Source organism: Eptesicus fuscus, chromosome 5 (assembly GCF_027574615.1).
Source record: "Eptesicus fuscus isolate TK198812 chromosome 5, DD_ASM_mEF_20220401, whole genome shotgun sequence".
Taxonomy (NCBI): domain Eukaryota; kingdom Metazoa; phylum Chordata; class Mammalia; order Chiroptera; family Vespertilionidae; genus Eptesicus; species Eptesicus fuscus.
Window position 1 is genome coordinate 37234978 of NC_072477.1, and position 16478 is coordinate 37251455.

At 43.3% G+C, this 16478-nt stretch overlaps 1 long non-coding RNA gene across 1 annotated transcript in view; it reads right to left on the minus strand.

Annotated features, from left to right (window-relative positions):
- LOC129149127 (uncharacterized) overlaps positions 1 to 7989 on the minus strand; it is a 27158-nt gene extending 19169 nt beyond the window's left edge. Inside the window, exons 1-2 of the long non-coding RNA XR_008556093.1 lie at positions 7787 to 7989; positions 6714 to 6825 (exon numbers count right to left, since the gene is read on the minus strand). This is a non-coding gene — a long non-coding RNA (uncharacterized LOC129149127). The remainder of the gene's footprint in view (positions 1 to 6713; positions 6826 to 7786) is intronic.
- Positions 7990 to 16478: the final 8489 nt, after the last annotated feature.

The window sequence follows — 16478 nt, forward strand, 5'->3', positions numbered from 1 at the left end:
ATAAAAGGGTAACACGATAATTAGATGGGGTCAACTGGACATCTTCCGGTCATCCTGCTTTCCTTCCGGTGGCAGGGGCTGAGGCAGAGGCAGTTAAGGGCAATCAGGCCAGCAGTGGGGAGCAGTTAGAAGCGATCAGGCCAGCAGGTGGGAGCATTTAGGGGTGATCAGGTCAGCAAGGGGGAGCAGTTAGGGGCAATCAGGCTGGCAGCGGGGAGCAGTTAGGAGCCAGGGATCTCGGCTTGCGAGAGGGAAGTTCAACTGCAGGTTTAGGCCCAATTTCTGCTGCATTGGGCCTAAACTGGCAATCAGACATCCCCCGAGGGGTCCTGGATTGGAGAGGGTGCAGGCCGGGCTGAGGGCACACCCCACCTCCGCACAAATTTTGTGCACCAGGCCTATAATAAAATATTATATATATATGTATATATTATTTCTTGATTATAGAGACAGAGAGAAAAGGGAGGTGGAGAGAGAGAGAACATTTGATTTTGTTGTTCCACTTATTTGTGTATTCATTGGTTGATTCTTATATGTGCTCTGACCAGGGGTTGAACCCACAACCTGGCTAGCCGGCCAGGGCCTAGGGAAACAGTATTTTTAATTGTACTCTTACTAAATGAGAAAACTTTGATTTTACCTTAAACTCTTTTAACCTTAAACTCTTACCAGGTTAAAAAAGAAATCAGCCCTCCTTTAAAAAATGCCAACACATTTCTATTTTTTTTTTACATTTCTATTTCTTGATGGGCTGTAACAAAAACACAAGACTTACACAATTATTAGTTTTATAAAAAGATGAAATCTGAGCACAATTCACACATTTACCAATGACTTCTCTGTTTGCTGCATGGTATCTATGAATCATCTGACACAAAACTGCTATGGACAAGGCCTCTCTGCTGTAAGAACATGATGGTCACTGTCAGGAACTGCACACCAATTTGTGGTTTATTCACGGACAGAATTTTCATAATACCTGTTGCAGCCAACTAAGCCGACCCCACAGGGTGACTACCCGTCCCCTCCTGCAGGCTCTGGAATGGCCATACTCTGGGCTGGCTCCCGCCCCAACAGGAAGCACAGGCCTCCTGGCTGCGGTGAGCCTAGTGTTGGTTGCCAAGCTACTGACCACAGCCGTAGGTTTATTTGCTTGTTTTGTTTTAGGAAGGATCTTTTTATTTTGATATAATTTCCATTTTACAGAAAAATTACAAGAATAGTACAAACTTTGACCCATTTGTTTGCATTTTTGTTTGCATTTTTTTTTTTTTTTGCCTTCTTCTCTGTCTTTCTCTCCCTCTCTCTCCTCCTCTCTCTCTCCCATTTAACAGTAAGTTGATGTGGTGCCCTTTACCCATACATACTCCAGTGAGCATTTCCCAAAAGCTCCTTGAGAGAGGTGGCTGTACTCTTACAAAACCACAATAGAGTTAACAAAAACAGGAAAATAAACATAATAATAAACTACTATCTACAGGGTGGGACAAAAGTGGGTTTATAGTTGTTCATATGGAAAATAATTAATAAATAATAAAAAAACCTGTGGTACATTTATACCATGGAATATTATGCAGCTGTAAAAAAGAAGGATCTCCTACCTTTGAGACAGAAAGAGGGACCTGGAGAGTATTATGCTAAGTTAAATAAGCCCTCAGAGAAAGATGAGTATCACACGATCTCACTCATATGTGGAATCTAATGAACAAGATAAACTGATGAATAAAATAGATCCAGAGACATAGAAGCATCGAACAGACTGACAAATCTCAGAAGAAAGGCAGGGGTGAGGGGCTGGGTAGGGAGAGATTAACCAGGGAACTTATACGCATAGATGCATAGCCCATGGACACAGACAATAGTGTGGTGAAGGCCTGGGAGGGGTGGGTGCGGGGAGAATGAGGTCAATGGGAGAAAAGGGGGACATCTGTAATACTTTCAACAATAGATAAATAAATAAATAAATGAACAAACAAATAAATAATATAAGCATAAACTGTACTCATAACTGTAAACCTCCTTTTGCCCCAACCTGTATTTCATCAATTCCCCCAAAATGTTCTTCCCCCCAGTCCCCCACCCCTTCTCCTGATCATGCACAGCATTTAGTTGTCAGACCTATTGATTTTCCTTTATTCTGGAACATCTCTTCAGTCTTTCTTTGCATTTCTCAACCCTGACATTTTAAGAGTACAGCTCTTTTGTAAAATGTCCTTTAATTTGGGTTTGCCTCACGTTTCCTCATGATTAGATTCAGATGGTGCATTTTGGTAGGAATATCACAGAATTGAAGGTGTGTCTTTCTTCAAGCATCCCAACAAAAGGCGCATGGTATTCAATATTGGTTTAAACCAATACAGTGATGTTAGATTTGATGAGTTGATTAAGTGGTATCTACTACTGTGAAGTTATTTTTTTCTTTGTAATTAATAAGTACTTTGTGAGAGCATACCTTGTAGCTCTCTAATTATCTATTTCTCCTCAAACTACCCATCAGTATTATTTTATTTGTTTAATAAATTAATTTATTTATTTTGTTAATCCTCACCTAGGACACTCTTCCATTGATTTTTAGGGAGAGTGGAAGAGAGGGAAAGACAGAGAGAAATAGGTATGTGAGACAAACACATCAATTGGTTGCCTCCTGCACAAGCCCCAACCAGGGCCCCGGCTGGGGAGAAGCCTGCACCCAAGGTATGTGGCCTTGACTGGAATCAAACCCAGCACCCTTTGGTCCGCAGGCCGATGCTCTATCCATTGAGCCAAACTGGCTAGGACCCCATCAGTTTTAGTATCCATTAATGACTTTACCTCTGTCCCTCCTTTTATATTTATTAGTTGGGATTCTATTGTAATGAGAGGTTTCTTTTCACCTCTTTTATTTGTTTATATTAACATGGATTCTTATTTATTCAATGGGGTCTAATCCTTTACAAATATTACTTATTCTGATACTCAAATTGTCTTCAATTTGGCCAGTGGGAGTCTCTTCAAGTTGGCTTCTGAGTTCTTTCAACATATTCCCATGATTCTTTAAACACTTTTTTTTCTTTTTGCATAAATCAAGATGTGCCAAACTCATCCTCTACTTTCCATGGCATGACCCTGGGATAAATAATTTCTCAAGGATTCCTGGTTCCTTTAGAGGGGGATGGTATTTAGAAACCAAGATATAAGTACTAAATGTGCTCATTCCTACTGGTGTGTTATTGCTTCTAGGCACTCTTAGCAGACAGAATTAGGTAATAGGTAATATTACATACACAAACACACAGAGAAGTATATACACTGAGTGGCCAGATTATTATTCGTTCAGAGATCAAAATAATCTGGCCACTCAGTGTATATCCTATATAATAAAAGGCTAATATGCAAATTGTCCCCTTGACCAGGAGTTCGACCAGCAGGCAGGCCAGCCAACCGCCCATGTCCCCTCCCCCTGGCCAGGCTGGCTGGACCCCACCCATGCACAAATTCATGCACCGGGCCTCTAATACACACACACACACACGCACACACACACACACACACACACACACACACACACACACACTGAGTGGCCAGATTATTATGCGTTCAGAGATCATAATAATCTGGCCACTCAGTATCTCTCTCTCTCTCTCTCTCTCTCTCTCTCTCTCTCTCTCTCTCTCTCTCTCTCTCTGTCTGGCCCTGCGTGATGCCTGGATTCTGAGCCAGAGAGAGAGAGAGAGAGAGAGAGAGAGAGATAGAGAGAGAGAGAGATTAAGATTAGACATAGATATATAGTCATACCGATAATTGCAACTCCAATGCAAAAATACCCCTTCTGCATTTGTAACTTCTTTTGCCAACAGTGAGGAATCCAGCTTCCATTAGCCAAGAGGAGGAGGTTGTAAAGTTCTCTACACACAGACCAGCACAGTCCATTCCAATAAGGACCTCAAAACTGGTCAAATGGCCGAAACCGGTTTGGCTCAGTGGCTAGAGCGTCGGCCAGCGGACTGAAAGGTCCCAGGTTTGATTCCGGTTAAGGGCACGTAACTTGGTTGCAGGCACATCCCCAGTGGGGTGTGTGCAGGAGGCGGCTGATGGATGTTTCTCTCTCATCGATGTTTCTAGCTCTCTATGTAAAAAATCAATAAAATACATTAAAAAAAAAAAAAAACTGGTCAAATGATGGCCTGGTGTATGTCAGCTGGTCTTTGTCATCCTGGTTCTATGTCATCCTGGTTCTGTGGCATCTTGGTCCTGTGATTGAAGGTCAGCAAATCTCCCGGAACTGGGATGACTGCTGGTCAGAGTCTATATCTTATGAAGTTAGCTTCCAGGATTCTTATACAAACATGCTGTTTATCTACAAGCTACATATTAGTCAGAGTCAGCATTTACAGAAACAACATCAAAAGAATGGTGGGGTGGGCTGCAATTCCCCACTGTTACAATCTCCATATCTTCTCAGAAAGTTCCCTCTCTACCTTCCCAGTCAGTCCTACCACCACCGGAAGCAATGAATATTTTGCTTATTCTGTAGACTCAATGAACTTCCTGATTTTGTGCCCACTCTGTGCTCTTTCCCCTCTGAGGCTCATGCCCCCTCAATGCCTGGCCTCAGGTTGCGTTTTGTCTATTCTTCCTGGATTTCCAGTTCGGCCCCCAGTCTTTCCCTATCCCCAGAGCCAGCAAGCTTGCCCCACCTTCAGGCTAGATATCGATTTGGTTCCTGTACTAGTCCACATTCCTCCTTCCTCCCGGGCCCTAAAGGATCTCTGGCCTCAGATGTGCTTCCAGGATAACATAATTTACCAATGACAATTTCATAAAAAGGCACGGTTCTTCAAGATTTGGTAATATTACCTGTCTGGCCCTGCATGATGCCTGGATTCTGAGCCATGTCTGTTCCTCTGTTACTAAATCTTGCTTTCTTACTCCAATTGGGTGACTGTCACAGTCATCCCTCCCTAGTGACAGCCAGAGCCAGCAGCTGGTAGGCTTTTCTCAGGAGGATATCTGGTGGACATGACTCTGATAAACAGAAACTACATTATCTCGTGGGTGTTCATTCAAAGTGAAACCTGAACTCAGACCTGGCAAGTGGCCAGCGCTGGGAGCACAGGCAGAGAAGGGCCCCTATACACCCTATAAACAAATGCTCAATGAATAACTCCCTTTCAGTAGTGCTCAGCGTAGCCAGAGCTGTATGGTGTAGGGCAAAAACTAAGGTGAGGCCTCAGAACCAGGAAGTCACACCCATGTTAATATTCAGAAAACAGTGGGTTTATAATAGCTTCTTTTCCAGGCTTCCTAATGAAAAGAGTTAGTGTGGTTCAGTCGTGAGCATGTCTGAAAAGGCTCTTTGACATGCAGGCATTTAGTCCCATTCTTCATGTTGGCCCTTGATTATATTAGCAGTTTAATAAGCAGTGGCTTTTTATTATTTTTATTTTTATCGATTTCAGAGAGGAAGGGAGAGGGAGAGATAGAAACATCAATGATGAGAGAGAATCATTGATTGGCTGTCTCCTGCACGCCCCCTGCTGGGGATCGAGCCCACAACCTGGGCATGTGCCCTTGACCAGAATCGAACCTGGGACCCCCCCAGTCCACAGGCCGATGCTCTATCCACTGAGCCAAACCGGTTAGGGCAGCAGTGGCTTTTTCCATCTGTCTTTTGTGTGCTGGATTCCCCCAACAAAGCTAAAAGCTCCTTGAGGGAGGTGACAGTGTTGTGCATTTTTCTGTTTCCTCCTGTCTCAGCACCAGCTCCCTATCAGGTGACAGGTGTCCAGTAGGTACTTCTGAATGGAATTAAGTCTTAGCACCTCGACAGAGTCTTCTTTCCATTGTATCCTACCTAGTTCCCAGTGTAGTACCAAGTACCGATGGGTACTACAATGTACTCAAATTGACTGAGCAAATCATAATTCCACTAAGTTGTTGCTGAATCGAAGTGTTACTACTTTCAGGAGTCTGCATTTTATAAGAGGTCAACCATAAATATGTAACGCTCAATAATCCTAGTGGAATTGACCTAAGAGTGGATTTATAGGCAACAGGGAGCCTGGGTGAGGAGGACATTTGTGAGCAGGGGGCTCTTTGGTGCCCCACCCATCATGCCACATCACTGCCACTCTTTCCCTGAGGGCCTCAGAAGGTTGGTTCATAAAGGGATCATTATATTCTGCGGATAGACCCCTTTGGCTGTCTGCCTCTCCTGAGTTTTCTCTCTCCTATTACATTTTCATGTTTCCTTTGGCCCAACAACAAATAGACAGTACCATCTTCTTGTTAAAGAGACCTGTAGGCATGCATCTCTTGCCAGAATCTCCTAGTTGCAAACCTTCTAAGCTTTCTGCTTTTATCCCTAATAATAAGACTGTGGGAGGTTGACACCCACAGGCAGACAACCAGGGGCTCTGCAGGGCTGGATCCCCTCCTCGACACGCCACCTACATTCCAGGATTTGGTTCCAACTCCGTAGTCTCCTTCATTTGCTCAGGTGTCCAGCTGTGTAGGATCTGCCTCCCACTGCTGTCCTGACCCAGGTCAAGCCCTCACTCTCCCCTAGATTATTTTAACTATCTATTTCCTAATGAGTAGACCTGTCTCTGGTTGTGATTAGATGTAAAGGTATTTGGCCATGATCCCAAGTTTATGATTAACTTCCTACTGGGGCCACCACATGACCCACTACTCCCCACAAATACAGGGACAAGGCCAGGGATATTTGGTACCTTATGTAGAACTCCATCTAGGAGAGCTGGAATGGGCCACAGCTGAGTGGGGAGGTGTCATTCGGATCCAGGCCAGTGGTTCTCTCTCAGCCTGGGCATCAATCAGAATTCACTGGGGAAACATGAAAAGCTTCTGAGGTTCAGGCTCCACTCCCTGAGCTTCTGATTTAATTAGACTGGGATGAGGCCTGAACATGTTTATTCTTTCTCTTGATATGAACTTCTATATAAGTATAAAGTACCTTTGTCCAAAAAAGTTACAAGTCCATCATTAGTATATTTTTACTTATTGTTACAAATTTTCATTACAACTTTAATTGTTGTGAAATATTTTACGAAGGACATATATTTACCCATTCACCTGCCATTTGTTGAACATTTAGTTTGTTTTCAATTTTTAGCTATTATAAAAGGAAACATGATGAGATCAATCTTCACATAAATGTTCCTTATTGCAGGTGTTTTGTCTTTTATTAGGAGAAATTCCCAGAAACTTTATTAGTGGCCCGATTGTTTTTCAGATAGCTCTGAGCCAATTTACACTCATTCCAGAATGGATGGCAATTTCCATTTCAGCCAGCATTGGTCATCTTCTAACATAACAAAACATTTATTCTATATTTCAATGTATATGTCTATATTTGAGGCTTATGTTTTTAAAAAGCCCCCCCGCCCCGGGGCAATTCTCAGGTGGAATCTGGGTGGAAAACAACAGTAAAATGCACTAAAAGTTGGCCAAGTGCTATGGTCCGTTTTTCTCAGCTTCTTCCCATTGTATCCTACCTAGTTCCCAGTGTATCCCATGTTGTGCTCTGATAGCTAAGGCCCAGGAAAAGAGCACCCCTTTCCAAAAAAGCACTAAGGGAAAGAACCTCAAGAGAGTGGGCACTAAGGAGGTTTCTTCCTAAGGCTTAGGGCCAAGATGGCCCAAGCCATCCTCCCTGGGCTTTCCAAGGGCGGAGCCCTTCTCCTCTGGCTGCCAGGGTTGGAAATAACCCAGAAAACCAAGAGCACATGGCCCCGAAGACAGAGAACCAAGAGCACATGGCCCCGAAGACAGAGATATTTGGTACCTTATGTAGAACTCCATCTAGGAGAGCTGGAATGGGCCACAGCTGAGTGGGGAGGTGTCATTCGGATCCAGGCCAGTGGTTCTCTCTCAGCCTGGGCATCAATCAGAATTCACTGGGGAAACATAAAAAGCTTCAGAGAACCAAGAGCACATGACCCCAAAGACAGAGAACCAAGAGCACATGACCCCAAAGACAGAGAACCAAGAGCACATGACCCCAAAGATAGAGAACCAAGAGCACATGACCCCGAAGACAGAGAACCAAGTGCACATGGCCCCAAAGACAGAGGACCAAGTGCACGTGGCCCAAAGAGGACAAACAAGAAGAAGAAAAAAGGATTGGTTATGCATCATCAGGAGTTTGGAGCCTCTCCCTTAACCGTGGGAGAGCCCACTTCCCAGCCTCAGTCCTGACTCACAGAAGCTTCTGACTATGCTGACCACTCCCCATCAAATGTGCCTTTCTCCACCTTGCCTTTATCATTTCGCATTATAGCATAGACCACTTGGTGTTAGTTAATACAGAGCTGCCTCATTCTTTTCTTGGCTGCGTGATAGCCCACAACGATATCATAGGATACAATACTTTTGTTGCTGGATGCTTCAGTGGCTTCTCATTTTCTCTCTGTAACAACAATACTACAAGGAACTCCTTTGTATGCATGTCTCTGTGCCATCTACCTGGCCTTGGGATTGCCACTGTCCGAAAACTCCTGGTGTGGGATTCCAACTATGCATACCCTATGGCATCTCTGCTACTTCCAGGACTCAGTTAGACCCTGGAAGAATGCCCCTGGCTCGGTGCTGCCTCCACTCTCACCCCATTATGCTGCTGTGGTGGTCACAGCATACCTCATGGCCCAGCCATCACCGTTCTGATGACCCTTCCATAACATGGAAAGGTGCAAAAGTACAGCTAGTGGCCCTCTGACCATCTGGAGGAAAGAAATGGGGCCAGCTTCTTCAAATGCAATTCAGCTAGAGAAAGCATGAGAGTGGGTGTCTGTCAAAGTGGTTTTCAAGATTCTCTTTTGCCCCTGGGATGGAGTGTGGGACTACAACGGCAGTGAATCGCTGACAGGGAAGATAACAAGGAGCTGAAGTGATGCTAGAAGCTCTCCAAAGCAGCAGAGGGAGCTAGGGAGAGTGGTGTGTGTGTGTGTGTGTGTGTGTGTGTGTGTGTGTGTGAGTGAGAGAGAGAGTGTGTGTGTGTGTGCGCGCGCGCACGTGTACACATGCAAATGTGTATAGCCCTGAACCAAATGTCCTTGGCTCATGGACGGAGAGAGCCAACCTTTGATCTAATGTGTCGTCGTACTTTTTGTCCTTTAAGATTTTCAAGAACCCGGGTCCTGCAAGAAGCAATAAGGGCTAATGAGAAGCAGGCTATACTCCGGGAAACAGGAAATCTGGTTCCATTTATGACTTCACCAGGGCCTGCCATGCAATTCTGAGCAGCTTGTTTGCTGCTCCATGCCTTCGGCCTCTCTCAGCCAGAGGTGCCATCTGCACCTTTGGGACACAGGGGTTAGGTTTCTCGTTTTCCCTGCAAAATAGTGCTAGTGTCACAGGCTGTTAAAAATGGACAGTCATTTGAATGAGATGTTTGCTGTGTTCGGCGTACCCTAATGGGAAGTTTCCTTCTTCCTTACAGAAGGAACATGTGTTTGTGGTATTGGAGGCAGGGGATGAACTTCCTGTGTGGCAGCCTCCTGAAATGCATTCTTGCACACACAGATGCAAAGGCAGATGTTGACCTGCTCTCTCAACCCTTCAGAGACTCTTCAGGGAATGGTGGTGTGATCACTGTCAGGGTAGAACAATAAACAAATCTGCTTTAATCAGGGATAAGCTACGTATGGGCAGTTTAAGCAAAACTAAAGTTTGCTCATGGAGAAGTAATTTATTTAGACAAATCAGGGTTTTTAAACTTTCTATTGAAGTGGGACATACATACAGAAAAGTGCATGCATCATAAATGTACAGATTGGTGAGTGTGTGCGAAGTGGACCTAGCCACTACCTAGGTCGAGAAGGAGAACACTAACAGCACTCCTGAAGACTCCATGCCCCCCTCCCAGTTACTACTTCTTTGAGGTACAGCCATAACCTGACTTTCAACACTTCATATTAATTATGCCTGTTTGATATACTATGTATTTAGTGATTAAGGTGGACAGTCTATTATGCAACATTATAGATGTCTTTCAAAACTATAGTAAAATGCAGTCCACTATCCAGCCCAGGAGAAGACAATGAAGATCGTTCTTATAGTAAGTGTAGCATAAGCACTCGTAGTCAGAGTGTCTTTCTTGGACATCAAAGGGGATAATCAATCAATCAAAGGGTTCTTTACCTCCACTGAGGTGTTAACTTTCTGGAATTATAGCTGTTTCAGAGTCAAAAGTTCAAAAGTTCAACTTCATTCACCCTAGAGATGCACACGAATTATGCCTGTTCTTGAACTTTATATAGATAGGTGAAACTTATTCACATATTGTGAACTCTTATTCATTTATTCTCACTAGTATATGGTATTCCATGATAGGAATATATCACAGTTGCCCAGCTGGGGTGGCTCAATTGAATGGGACATTATCTTGCACACCAAAGGTTGTGGGTTCGATTCATGGTCAGGGCACATACTCAGGTTCCAGGTTTGGTCCCTGGTTGGGTGCATACAGGAGGCAACTAATGGATATTTTTCTCACATTGATTTTTTTTTCTCTCTCCCTTTCTCTCTCTCTAAAATCAATAAACATATTTTTCTCACATTGATGTTTCTCTCCCTCCCTTCCTCTCTCTCTAAAATCAATAAACATGTTCTTGGGTGAGGATTAAAAATAAAGAATTAAACTAAAAAAAAAAAAAAAGGAAATAGACCACAGTTTATCCATTCTATGCTAATGAAATTTGGGGTTGTTTTTGGCTATTTCAAATGATGCTATATGAACAGTACAGACCCTTCTGCTGCGGGCATTCCTACAAGTGGAATTGCTGGGTCCCAGTGTTTGCATACATTCAGCTTTAATGGACCTTGGAAACAGCAATGTGTGAGAGTTGGGAATGTATTTTTAATGGGTGACAGAGCACAGAGCTAAGACCAGGCCCCAGGCCTCTGGTCCCCTCCCAGGCTTGAATTACAGGGCAGCCAGAGCAAACCGACTGTCAATTGGAAATAATTAGTACTTGCTCTAGTACTTGCTGTGGGTGGGAAAAGCCCTCTGGGAAGTCTCAAGCTGCTCAAGTGTAAGCTGTCATTAAAATGAGAGCAAAGGAAGAAGGCTTTTAATTATTAATGAGAACTAAAGAAAAACTGTATTTATGTGAATTTCCATTTCGAATTAAAAACCCAGAGATCAGATTAACTGCTCTGCTAGAATTGTAGTGCCGGTGGGGCCTGCTGTAGTATTTATTCTCTCAAACCCAAACGCCATGAGTAATCTCCCAAGCCTGCCCTCTGTATCTCACTAGAAGATTTCTCAACTGCCTGGAGTCCCAGGGGTCCTCCTAGTTTTTTCTCTCAGTTGCCAACAGCCCCAGCTTCTTCCTTCTCCAGCATCAGCCTGAGCTGGCCTGATCCGGAAAAACTGGTTGGGCTGTGCCTGACTAGACCAGTTACCACACACCAGGAAACCAAAGGTCACAGTCATTTTATGTCTGCAGTGTCGAACCTAAAGTGTGAGTACTGTCCATGAGGTGCTTTGGTCTCATAGTGAAACTAAAAGTACATGGGCCCTTATTTTACCAAAATTGAAATCAGGGGCTGTAAAAATAATTAATTGAAAGTGGTGTCAAAATCTCTTCCATCCTATTAGTTCCCATGCGGATTGTTACACAAGTAGAAGGCAGCGCCCTCTTCTGGCCAATGCCACACTTGCATGGCTTAAACAAGGGGATTGCCAACTCCCGGGACTGATTTTCACTTGGGAGCAGGATCCCTTGGGAGGAGTCTTAAGTAAAGCATGTTTGGGGATACACCCTCTTCAAAAAAGAAAACTCAAAACGGTGCTGGTTATAATGGGACTAAGTAGTATTAGTTGGTAGTTACACAATAGGCAGAGGGGTGAAAGGTAAAGCCTAGGGAATACAGTCAACAAGGTTATAATAGCTACCGTATTTTTCCGTGTATAAGACACCATTTTGTTCTAAAGTTATTAGACTGAAAGTCGAGGGGCGTCTTATAGACGGAAAAATATGGAGGGAGCCGAGGAGGGAGCGGCGTGGGTGCCTGGCTGCCCATACCTTGTCAAACAGGCTTCCTCTAATCACGAGCCTTATTGTTACTGATGTCAGCTGATGCCGTAATTGGAGGTGGAGGTGGAGGTGGAGGTGGAGGTGGAGGTGGAGAGTGCGCAGATGCAACAGGGACCGGAGCATTCTGAGCCCATAAAGATGTCAAAAAATAAGAAGATAAATACCTGTAAGCAATTGTCTTACTCTGCAAAATTCAAACGGAATGTAATCAGCTATGCAAAAGAGCATGGAAATAGAGCTGCAGAGAGACAATCTGGATCTCCTCCCACTGAGTGTATGATCAGACAGTGGAGAAAACAGGAAGAACAACTCCTTAAGATGCCAAAAAAGAAGGCCTTAAGAGGAAACCCAGCAAAATGTTTAAAATATTGATATCTTAATTTTGGGTGGGAAAAGTGGCGGGCATCTTATACATGGGGATGTCTTATACATGGAAAAATATATTTATGAGTGTCAGGTGGACACTTAAAATATCGGAGGGAACAGTTTGTAACCTATGTGACTATCTATCCACTGTGTGTACACCTGAAACTAATATGAAAGTGTTGAATGCAAATTGTAATAAAAAAAACGGTGATGGTTGATTTTATGTGTGATTAACATTTAAGTTTGTACTTTTTTTTTTTAACCTTCCATAATGTGGGTGAGCCTTATTTTTTAAGAGTAAAAACTGAAGTTTCCTAAAGAAGAAATTCTACTTATAACAGTGACATCTCCTTTGAATGAACATAAAGAGACATGAAGTGTAGCAATTGACCTTTTGGTTTGAGGTTTAAGTCCTGGTCCTATCTAGCTACTTAATCATACTTAGCCTTGGCTTCTTCGCTTGTATAAAGAATAAAATAGTAACATTTACTGAGTAGGTTGTTATAAAGATGAAATAAGAGAAAACATGTGCTTAGAATAGTGTCTGGCTCTGAGTACTTGATAAATGTTGGTAGTTATTATTATTAAGGTTACTGCGGGAAGCTGTCAGAGGAGAGTGAGGGGTACATGGAAGGGTAGCTAGTCCCGTTCGCTCTCCCGGCCCTTGTCTCCCAAAGCCCACACGAACAGGCAGTCTCTGCTTTTCACTGGGACATTAATAAACCATTTCTTATTAAGTGCTGTATCTCCTCCCATAGGAACCCAATCAAGATTGAAAGTCAGATTCCACATTGAGGACTAAGTCATAGAAGAAACCATTATTATGGCACAAAAGCCAAGTTCAGTAAATCTTGGTAACCATTTAAAACAGCAAAATTATTCTTTTAACACTTAACCTGGGGCCTCTATAAAGCTTAATCTTTTCTCCACAACGCAACTTACGGATGTAATTAGAAGTTTTGTTTGCTTCTCACAAGTGAGAAGGATTTTTGCAAGATGATTTGGTTGGTCAAAACCTGTTTCTAAAGCTAGCCAATGATCTCTAGGTGGAGGGATTTGGGTTCATTTATATTTTCTTTATTTCCTTTTTTTACGTGTGTGTGTGTGTGTTTCATTAGGTGATTCACCGGAAGGACCCACAAGAGTCATCAGCAGGTTATCCCCTTACGGAGATTTATTATAGCAAAGGGTGCATAGCAAAAACAGTAGGAAAGGATATGCCTTCACGGGGACCAGACAGGTTCAACACAGGCTTCCAATGCCATTCATTGTCTGAGGCTACAGTGGGTACTCCTCTCGCCCTTAACTACGGGGACACGTGTGGAATGTGTTTGCACGTGGAAGCCTGTTTGAGTCTCAGAGTCCAAGGCTTTTATGGGGAGCTGGTCACGTAGGTATATTTTGCTACGCAACCACCTATGACAAACAAAACTCAGGACCCTCACAATGAAACCAGGTGCACATCGTCGATCTCGATGTTTGTGCAAAGCAACCTGACAAGCAGGTAGAGCCGTTGCTCCAGGTGTGTAGAACCAACCCATCAATCACTAACAGAGAGAACACTCTAGAGACCGCATTCTCAGCACTGGCCCAGGGTTAACCATGGGTCCCTTGGAGACATGTAAGGAGTAAGCAACCAGATATACTGTGTTAACTCTTTCCTCTCAGCCTGCATTTCCTAAGATGCCCATAACGAACCTGTATTACTTTTATAATCAGAAAAGTAACCATTAATATAAAGGCACCCACCGTTAATGATTTTCTTTTTTGGCGATTTCATGACGCTGCTTTGTGATCTCAGTACATTTCCCTGTAATCAGGGGAGCTGCCGAGAGAAGTCAAGTCATCCTCCTACATGTGTCAGTGATGCTCACAGAGCCGTTTATGGAAAACCATACAGGCCAGGACAGAGCACGGGAGACCGAGGAGGGACCACAGCAACAACACCTGTCAACTTCCCCAACTTGGAGATGAGGAAGTGGGAACACTGAGCAGTTAAAGGACTCACTCACGGTTCTAAATCTCGGGTGTTTTCTGTTTAAAATTTCTCTCAGAACTCCTGAGGTGGAATAAGGCAATGTCTGCTTTGTTGCTTCTGATTGTCTTTTATGTGGGCAGAACTGGAGGAGCCGTGACTGGGGGAGCTGCCTGAACCAAGTGTGCATGGTCCCATCTGCTTTGGTCTTGGCCATAGGCTGCCCATCCTTCCCCGGGGCTCTGTGTCCAGAGCACTGCCCATGCTATTGGGGTCAATGGTCCAGTTTGAACCCAGAGATTAGTTTCATCTTCACTAAAATTTCCTCTTCACGGACTCTCTTGTAAGTTGGGGGAAGGGGTGTTTGTCTGCAATTTCCTCGAAGGCCTCCTGGAACCAAGTTATACAGTGGTTATAATTGTGGGTAGTGAAATGAAATGACCCCAGGTTTGAATTATGGCTTAGCATCTCACTGGCTTGTGTGATTTGATTACCTAATGGAAATAATAGTACCTCTGTCATAAAGTTATTGAGGGTATGAAAGGATGTAATAATTATTTAATTTTATTTATTGATGAGAGAGAGAAGAGAGAGAGAAACATTGCTCTGTTGTTCCACTTGTTTATGAATTCATTGGTTGATTCCTGTATGTGCCCTGATTGGGGATCAAACCGGCAACCTTGGTGTATCAGGATGATGCTTTAACAAACTGAGCTCCCTGGCCAGGGCGGTAGTAATAATTCTTAACTAGCATAGAGTTTGGCATATTAAAAGTGTTCAATAAATATTAGCTATTATTTTTTTAAATAGGTACTCCATTCATTTCAGAAAACTATTTTCTGATCTTTTAAAAACAGTTTTATTGAGGTAATTGACATATAATATGCACTATACATGTTTAAAGTATACATTGTCATAAGTTTTGACATGCACATACCTGTGGAACCATCACCATGATCAAGTTAATGAATATATGCATAACCCCCGAAGGTTTCCTTATATCCTTTTGTAATACTTTTCCCTGTCCTCAGACTATTTCTGTCTGTCTCTACACATTAGCTTACACTTTGCAGAATATTATGTGAATTGAATCATATTTTGACATTTACCCATGTTGCTGAGTGTATCAATTGCTCAATAGACTTAACTACAATTTGGTTATCCATTCACATACCAATGGACATTTGGGTTGTTTCTGGTTTTGAAGTATTAGAAATAAAAATTCTATGAAATAAAAAATCTATGTGTACAAATCTTTGTATAGACATATACTTACATTTGTCCTCAAGTACAATGGGTGGGTTATACGTATGTATCTGTTTAAGTTTTTAAGAAACTGCCAGTTTGTTTTCCAAGCATTCATACTATTTTGCATTCCCACCAATAGTGTATGGGGGGTCCAGATGTTCCACATCCTCGACAGCGGGAATACCCTCAGGTAGTCTTGCTGTGGAAACGGAGTTATTCAGACAAAGCGTTCCTGTAGTTAAACACACGAGGGACATATTGGGTTTCTTTTTTTTTTTTTTTTTTTTTTTTTTTTTTAATTTCTTTATTGTTAAGGTGTCACATATTTGTCCTCATCCCCCCATTCCCATCCCACCCCTCTCCCCACGCATGCCCCAATCCCCTGTTGAACTTAACCGTTGGATAGGCTTATATGCATGCATACAGGTCCTTTGGTTGAACTCTCCCCCTCCCCCCACCCTCCTCCTACCCTCCCCTATCCTCCCTCTGAGGCCCGATAGTCCGATCGATGCCTCCTTGCTTCTGGTTCTGTTCTTGTTCCTCAGTCTATGTTGTTCATCATTTCCCCTAGATGAGCGAGATCATATGTCACTAGATATATACTAATAAGCACTGAATGTGAGACGAGCAATAATAGTTATGCTGACAGGCAAATGAATCAGTCTGTAGCGAGCTTCCCCCTGGACCAACAGTTCTTTTGAGACTCAATTTCAATGTCCAGTAGTTCCTTATGTGTACATGTCAGCACTGACCCCCCAGCTCTGGATGGTGGACAAATGGCGGTAACGGAGGTCCGACTCCCTCTGGTTTGGTCTCGGCCGAACCCAGGGGCACGGCGTCACCCGGAC